Consider the following 8,231-nt stretch of genomic DNA (forward strand, 5'->3'; position numbering starts at 1 on the left):
CCGGGCTCCGAGCCCCTCTCCAAAGCCTGCAGAGGATGCGTTCTAGGCCACCTTGGGGTGGGAGCGGTTCTCAGGAAAGCCCATCTCACCCTGACCTGTCAGACCTGCCAGACCCTCCCCCCAGCCCTTCTTGGAACCTGCCAGCTGGAGTCTGTTTGCACAGCTGGGGTGGGGATAGAGGGTGGGTGGGAGGGGCTGCCCTCTGGGCCCTGAGGCTCTGGCCAAATATCCTTAGGCCAACTGGAGTTAGACCAGAATGATGAAAGGGCCGAGCAGATCCCTGAATGGGACTTGGAGTCCTGGGGCTGCTACTTTCCAGCTGCCTGATCCCTAGCAAGTCAGGGGGCCTCTAGGAGCTTTTCCATTTCCTTATCTGTAAAAGGGAGAGAAATAAATACTCAGCGGTCTTTTGGGAGAATTAAACCTGATCATAGACACAGTGGGGGCTAAGATGTTAGTTCCCTTCTGTTTCTTTTCTTTATACCCCCTTCTCCTGTATTTCATTCTGCAAAAACATTCTTTAATTATTCTGAGATATGTATATCTGTCACTGGCACTAGGCTGTAAGTTGTTCAAGGGCTAGGGGGCCCCTCAAGTGCTGTTGGCAGCAGGCACTGTGGATGCCGTGGTGAATGAGGTGGGAGTCCTAGCCCTCGAACAACGTACAGCCTAGTGTCAGTGATAGACAGAGAGGACAATGCTGCGCAGAACATGGGAACAGGACCAGGCTTCTCAGAAAAGGTGTTGCCTGGACTGATTCTAACATTCCTAAATGGTCAGATGCCTGAGTGGTTGGGCAGCTTCCACTCATCCCTTAAGCACCTCCAGGAAGCCATCGAGGTTTCCACCCATTGACCCGATTGTAATAAATCCTTTACTGTCCATCCTTTGGAACTATGCTGTGATATGGGTGATATTATCACCTCAGTTTGCAGATAAATCACCAGGACTTAGAGCAGTCAGTGAATAATGGCAAGATGTCCTCTGACTTCCGCTCTGTCTGAGTCTTGGGTCTGAGCTCTTTCTACAAAGCTAATTTGCCTCTTCCTTAGTCCTTTCTCCTTTCTTGAGCCTACTCAGCCCCTCTCAGAGCAGGTGTTACCCGGTTTTTAATTATTTGTTCACTGACCTGTTGTCCCCGCCCATCTAGAAAGCTTTCAGGAGATGAACTGTATTTGATCCCCCTCCATCCCAGAGGCCCAGCATGGCTCCCACACAAAACAGTCCTCAATGAATGTTTGTTGAGATGGAGCCAGTCCAAAAGGGCATCCCAACAGCACCCACCCACACTTTAATTGGGCAGAGTTTGTAATTGGAATGGTCACCCTTTTCTCTATATCCCACCTCAGCAGTGTGACCCCATCCGGTTAGCCCAGGTCCCTCCCACCATCTTTTCTTCCTTGGCCAACGTGTTCTGGGGCCAACGGGGTGTGACAGGGGAGGGTGCGTGGTGACCACACATGCCCAGTCAAGCAGAATTAAAACGGATCATACGGTGAGGACATGAGATTCTGACTCATGCCGAGGTGAAGACGAAGATGAGGGAGACGAAACATACCGGACAAAAAGTCACACCTCATAAACCCAGGAAAACCCAGTAAGGTTTTGCAAAAGAGCTTAAGGAATTTAGGGTTGGGACAAAGGGCTCAGAGAATCAGCCCAAAAAGCAGGAGGCAAATCTGGATGATTCTTTAGACATGGGCCCGCCCATCTGTTGTTGGCGTCTGAGTGGCTGCTTCTCTTCCTTGTCAGAGCCCAGCTATGCTTGGCCCATTTGCTTGGGTCCCAGCAGGCCTGAGGCCGTGGGAGCCTGGGAAGGAGCTCACCCGAGGAAGTGACTGACAGGTTGTCAGACAGGCCGACTTTTGGATGGGAACTTTGTTCATGGGCAGATCATACAGCAAGCAACACAGATCCCAAGGGGAACTGCCCTGGTGATAGATGCTCTGAGACCTTCCTGTCTGCCTCTGCTCTGTCTCCCCTGCCTACCCCCAACCCTCATCCTGCCTTCTTGTCCTCTCCTTGGTCAGTGGCCAGTGGTGCTGGGTGGAAGAGCCGGCAGATTCATTAGGCGGGGATGCAGGGAGGCTTGAGCCACCAGTTCATGAATCAGCTCAGCTCTGGTGCTGCTGTCAGTTGGAGACAACACAGCAGCACTTGGAGTATGTGCCCCAGAGGCACTGTGTTACAGAGGGAAGGAGGTCTGGCCTCAATTCCTGGCGCCACCCCTCTCCAGCTCTGTGACCTTGGGCAAGCTAATTGACTCCTTCAAGCCTCAGTGTCCTCCTCTGTAAAGTAGGGATAGTAGAATCTGCCTTGACTACTTCACAATTTGTTGAGAGGATCAAGTGAGAGAAAGGTTTTCCAGATTGCTGACAATGGACATCACCATTCTTGCCTACCACACAGTGGGCTAGTGGGAAAATGCCACTCAAGCCCAGGTCTCCTGCCTCCTGGACTCCTGCTCCTATTCTGCACTAGAAGGGAAGAGAGGGAGGAGATGAAGAGAAACATCAGTGTGAGAGAGAAACACGGATCAGGTGCTTCTTGGACCTGCCCCCACTGGGGACAAAACCCACAACCTGGGCACGTGCTCTGACCGGGAATTGACCTGGCAACCTTTCACTTTGTGGGATGACGTCCTACCACTGTTCAGGGTGGCCATTGTTGTGTTTAACTTATTAAATGACTGACCCACAAATGTTGCGAATGAAAGTGAGCCTACCCATGAATCTCTAAACTGATCACTAGAGTCTCAGTGTGAAGGGTGTGTGATGGGGAGGAAGCAGTTATATGTTCCAGCCATGGAGAAACTGGCAAACTCTTTGGAGAGGTGGGACACCCCCTGAAGAACTATTAGATAAAAACATGGGATAGAGCATCCAAGATACCAGGTCTGGTCTGTTCATAATAGAATCCCCAGCGCCTAATGCACATTGTCTTCACTCAATAAATGCCTGTCATATGAAGGAATAAAGAGATGACTGAATGGCTCACACCATCTTTGTGTGTTATTTGTATGTCCCATGAGACTTCCATGCTCCTGAAATTTAGGGACAATGAGGTCTGAAGCTCAGGCTTTTCCCCAGTTGTTTGTCATGCATTTCTGCCCCTGCTCAGGGGAGCCCACTCTCCTCTATGCACGTCAAACCATCAGACCCCTACACAAAATATCCCCCTCTCCTTTTTCTACAAAAATTTATTTGCCATTGGAATTTTGCTGAGCTTTGTCACTTTGCCGAAGATTTGAGGGTGACACAGAGGAGGTATCACAGGTTTTGCCAACTTTACAAGTTGCCCCATAAAACTCCCTACCTTCCAAACTCCCAAGTTTTTGACCTGCAGCCCCTCCCCAGCCTTCTGGGAAATGTGGTCCAGGGGGCAAGCCCATTCCTTTTCTGCCCCAATTCATAGTTTTTCTTCCCGGGAGGCTGGCTGCCAGCCTGCTTTCTTCTGTTCCGGGGTGTTCCAAGGAATACAATATTCTCTAGTTTTTTTTCTTTCCACACAATCTCTCCCCAGCTCCTGTGAGCTCCCAGACAAGTCCCCAGAGGGTAGTGAGTCAAGTTCAGGTTCAGGCTAGAGCCCAGCCTTTCTAGCACTGAGAGCTATCTAGATTGCCTAGAGGGGCTGAGCTCTCTGTCACAGGAGGTGTGTCAGCAGAGTGAGGCTGGAGAAAGGTCCCTCAGGGATGCAGATGTAAATTCTCAGGTAATTATTCTAGTTAGGGGTTGGAAAAAATGTGAAGCCAGGAAGCAGGAGACGTGGGCGTATGGCCCCAACAATCTTACTGACTCTCAGAGTAGGTCTGATCAAGTGCACCCCTGTCTCTGTGTTTCAGTTTCCCCTTTTGCCCAATGAATGAGGAGCAGAGGATAGAAAGGTCAGACTGGGTGCTCTCTTAGGGTTCCTGTGGCTCTGACATACTGTGATTTCCTGGTATGTCAAGAGTGGAAGGTGATTTGTTTTTTCTGCAATGGGAACTGAGTGTCAAGTTTGTGGGAAATTGAGTATGACTGGACCTTCTTTTCTCTCTGGCTCCAGGCCCAGTTGGAGCTTCATCTGGCTACAGCCGAGGGGTCTGGAGAAAGTGAAGCAGGCCCTGGGCATCCTGTATGGAGTGGGCCCTGCCCGGAAGCCTGGGAGACAGAGGACGTCAGTGGCACAGAGCAGTGCGGGGATGGGGTGGGGGTGGGGGCCATCCCTGAATCTCCGTGTGGTGCTGCGCTGGGGGGGAAAGCTCTGCTCTTGTCATGGGACTGGGATGTGGAACCCACTCCTGTCTCTCTTCCTCTTGCAATGCAGACTCCATGAGGAATGTGGGAAAGCATATCTCTCTCATTCTCATTGCGATTGCTCCAAATAGTCCAACAGCTTTTCCATCTAAAGTCCCCAAGATTCCTTTAATTATTAGTAAACATTTTATTTAATCAATCGCACATGCCAGGTTTTGTGCTGGGCATTGAGCTCTGGCAGTGAATAAAAAGAAATGGGTAGGTCCAGTCCCACAGCACACCCACTGCTTGCCCCCCACATCCCTGCCCCAGCCGCTGGGACCATACCAGCCCTCATGGTACCTTCATGGCCATCAAGCTGGAGGGCATGCAATGTGGCCTGGTGGATGAGGTCATCAACAGCTCTGAGCAGAAGGAACGCTGCCTTGTGGCCATGAATTTGCTCTGGGTCTCTGACGGACGCCTTAAGCAGCGCTATTTTGACCTGAACGACTGACCATTCTTCCCATCTGGAGAAACATATGAACTCAAGGCCAGCTGTGGCCATGTCTGGGAGGTGCTGAACGTGGTAAAGACAGGACCAGTGACTCTTAAGCAGGCCTATCCAGTAGAATCTAAGCCAGGCACCATCCAAGGAGCTTCTGTAGCCAGGTGGTCAGGAACATCATTCATGGCAGCGATTCAGTAAAATGTGCTGAAAATGAAACAGCCTGTGGTTTAAGTCCAAAGAATTGGTGACTATAAGTCTTGTACATTTGACTGGATCTATGAAGGACAGGGCGACAAAGCAGCAGTTCCCTTCAATACCACTTGGTGTGTCCCTGGACACAGTGCTTCATTACACAGACTTGGAAGCAATAGAATCAATTTTTCTTTCTTAAAACATATTTACCAATAATGACTTTGGAAACTGGGATAAAGGTAGAAGGAAGGAAGGAAGGAAAGAAGGAAGGAAGATAGGAAGGAAAGAAGGGTGCCTGTGTTATCTAGGGAGAAAGAGACAAGTATTACAGTACAAGGTGGTACCTTCTCTGAGGGTAACCCTCAAGGGCTATGGGCGCACAGTAGGAGTGAAGAGGGGACTGCTACCCATGGGTGGTGGGGCCAAAAGTCTAAGTAGGGATTTGCTAGACCAAGGGATTGTTCTAGGGGAAAGAAGAAATGCCTGCAAAACTGGGAAAAGGGCAAGGCTCATTCTGAGACCTGCATGGGCTCATTCTTGAGTGAGTGGCTGATGAAGAGCAAGGGGTAAGAAGAGTTGGGGAGGGACTGTGGGGCACGCAGTGGGACTAAGGCCAGAGAGAGCAAGGCCGGGGTCAGGCAGGGCCTGGAGCCATGTGGAGGAGGCCGAACATTATTCTGGAGGCAGTGGAAACCAGTGGAAGTGTTTGAGCTGGAGTGACATGGTTGGATTTGTACTTAGAGAGGACGGCAGTGAGGCCCGTGGAAGATGGGCTGCAGGGGGAGGCCTGGAGACGAGCCGGGAGGCTGGCACCATCCAAGGCCAGGGCCAGACGAGGGATGACGGTGGATGGGCTGTGGGGGTCAAAATGGGACTGGAGAGGGAGGGGTGGATGTGTAAGACTTTGATGAGGTAGAATCAACAGGACCTTGATTTTCTATGAACCTTGAATTCTGAATGATTTTGTTTTCCAAATCCACTGCAACTTTTAAGGAATTAAATTTATTACATCCATTAAAATAGTAATTATAAAGGATATAGTAGGGAATTGGATGGGCTTCATTCACGTAGCTTACCCACTCACTACCCACTGTGTCTTAACAGGGGTTAGCAGGAGGTAAATAATTTTGCCTCACTTAGTCAATATAGTCTTAGCCTAAAGCAGCAATTCTTGATATTGTTTTAGTTACGTAAAGATTGTAGCTGGTCCTCAACACCTGATCTCTCCGCCCCTGGCACCACCCTCCAGATGACTGTCCGTGCTACAGACAGGGTGGTTTTCCTAAAATGAAAATTTCTAAAATAAAATTCCTTGGTAGCTCCAGGGTTCCTCTTTCCTTTCTCTCATCTCCCTCTCCCTCAGTGGACTTCATCTGCATCCGCAGGTACAATTCATATGCTGTTTAGACTCAAATCTGTCTCACAGTCTGAATGCTCTCCTGATCTTCAGACCCCAAATCCTACCTGCTAACCCCAGCCTGGATGCCTCACTGACTCAATCTTTCCAAAATTAGACTCTTGGACATTGAACTTCCGTCTCCCAACCACTGCCTCTCCTACTTCTTCCCAGTTTAGTAAATGCTTTCCCCAGCCATGGGCTAATCACCTCCCTTCTCTCTTCCCTTCACACTCAACCCATTACCAGATCATTCTGATATATCTGCCTCTTTCCGGTTCTGCTGCCCACCCCTCCCCCTAAACCACGTGGTCGCTTGCTGGCGTCCCTCCAGGAACCTCCTGTCTGGAACCCTTGCCCCCATCTTCCTTTTCTCTAAGCCATTCTCTAAACAGCAGCAAAGCGTACCTTTTCAAATATAAAATGGACCGTGTCCTTTCCCCACCTTCCTGCTTAAAGTCAAGCAGCACTTCCCGCGGCTCTCAAAATATCATCCAAACTTAACAAGGACCAGTATGATCTGGCACCTGCCTACCTACTCTGGACTTGTTGTGTGTCAAGTTAATTATGCTGGAACTAATTTCCCAGAATTCCCTTCTTTGCATATCCCAGGTGTGCAAAGGGCACAAGCGAGGGTTTGCAGATTTGGGAGAAGGAAGTGAAACACTCAGAAGGGCAGCACAGGGTCCCAGGCAGGGGAGCCGTCCCTCTCTTGGCATGGGGCAGCAGCCAGACTGCAGTTCCTCCATCTCCTGCCACACTGTCCTCTGGTTTCTTCTTCTCCTGGCCCAGGGGAACGTCTAGCTTCATGGTGAAAGGCGCATTTCTTCTGCAGCCACCAGAATAGCTCAAACGGGGGAGCTCTGGAGGGGTGAGACCTTCAGGATTCTGTCTCCATATCTTTCCTGCTCAACTATCTGCCCTGGAGACTTCAGGCTCCAGCATCAGACACAAGTACAACAGCCTCAGATAAACTGTTAAAACACCTCCTATAACTGCAGAAGTTCAGGGCCCTGTAATTAATCCTTTATTATCACTCGCAGCCATTCTGTTTCTCAGCTTGAACCCTGACCAATGACCTGCCCTGATCGACTTGTGCTGACCTCCCCCACACTCACTGCATGTCGGCTGCCCTGGCTTCCCTCTGTCTGTTTGTTTTCTGTACATGTGACGCCCTTCCCACTCCTGAGCCTTCACGTGCACAATTCCTGGATGCTTCGTTCCACACTCTGCATCTACCAACTCCCCTCTACCCTGCACGTCACAGCTCTGTTACGTTTTCTCCGAACACTAAGTATTTCTTTTTCTTTTTTGAGACCTTAACAGGTTTGTGGAGATTTTTTTGTTTATATGTGCGTATGGTGTAATCATGTTTTTATGTCTGTCTCCCAGGAGACCATAATCTTCACGGAGGCAGGGGCCACTGGCCTATTGATTCACCTCATATAGCCCTGCCTAGCATAGTGGTATATATAGTAGTTCTTCAGTGATCATCTACTTAATAAGTGAAAGAAAGAATGAGCAGATGAAGGCAAAAAAAGAAAAAAACAGAAAGTATAAAAGTGAGGAAGGAAGGGAGGAAAGAAGGACGGGAGGGAGGGAAGGAAGGAGGGAGGGAGGGAGGAAGGAAGGAAGGAAAGAAGGAAGGAAAAGAAGTCCTATTTGTTGTCTGGATTTCCTCTAAGTAACCATGTCCCCAGGAAAGCCTTATCAGACGGGCTGGGTTAGAGGCCCCTCTGTGTCCCCTGGTATCACATCCCTTTTACCCTGGATTCTGACTGTCTCTTACTTTCTCCTCTCCCCACCAAACTGTAAGTTCCCCAAGGAGGGGACCGGGAGGGAGGAGGGCCTGACATATGGCAAAGGGGCTGAATTCATGGTAAAGTTAGAGATTCTTAGCCTGGTATTCTAGGTCTTT

This window comes from Pteronotus mesoamericanus, unplaced genomic scaffold (genome assembly GCF_021234165.1).
Source record: "Pteronotus mesoamericanus isolate MK-2021 breed Mesoamerican mustached bat unplaced genomic scaffold, CSHL_Meso_final contig_105, whole genome shotgun sequence".
Taxonomy (NCBI): domain Eukaryota; kingdom Metazoa; phylum Chordata; class Mammalia; order Chiroptera; family Mormoopidae; genus Pteronotus; species Pteronotus mesoamericanus.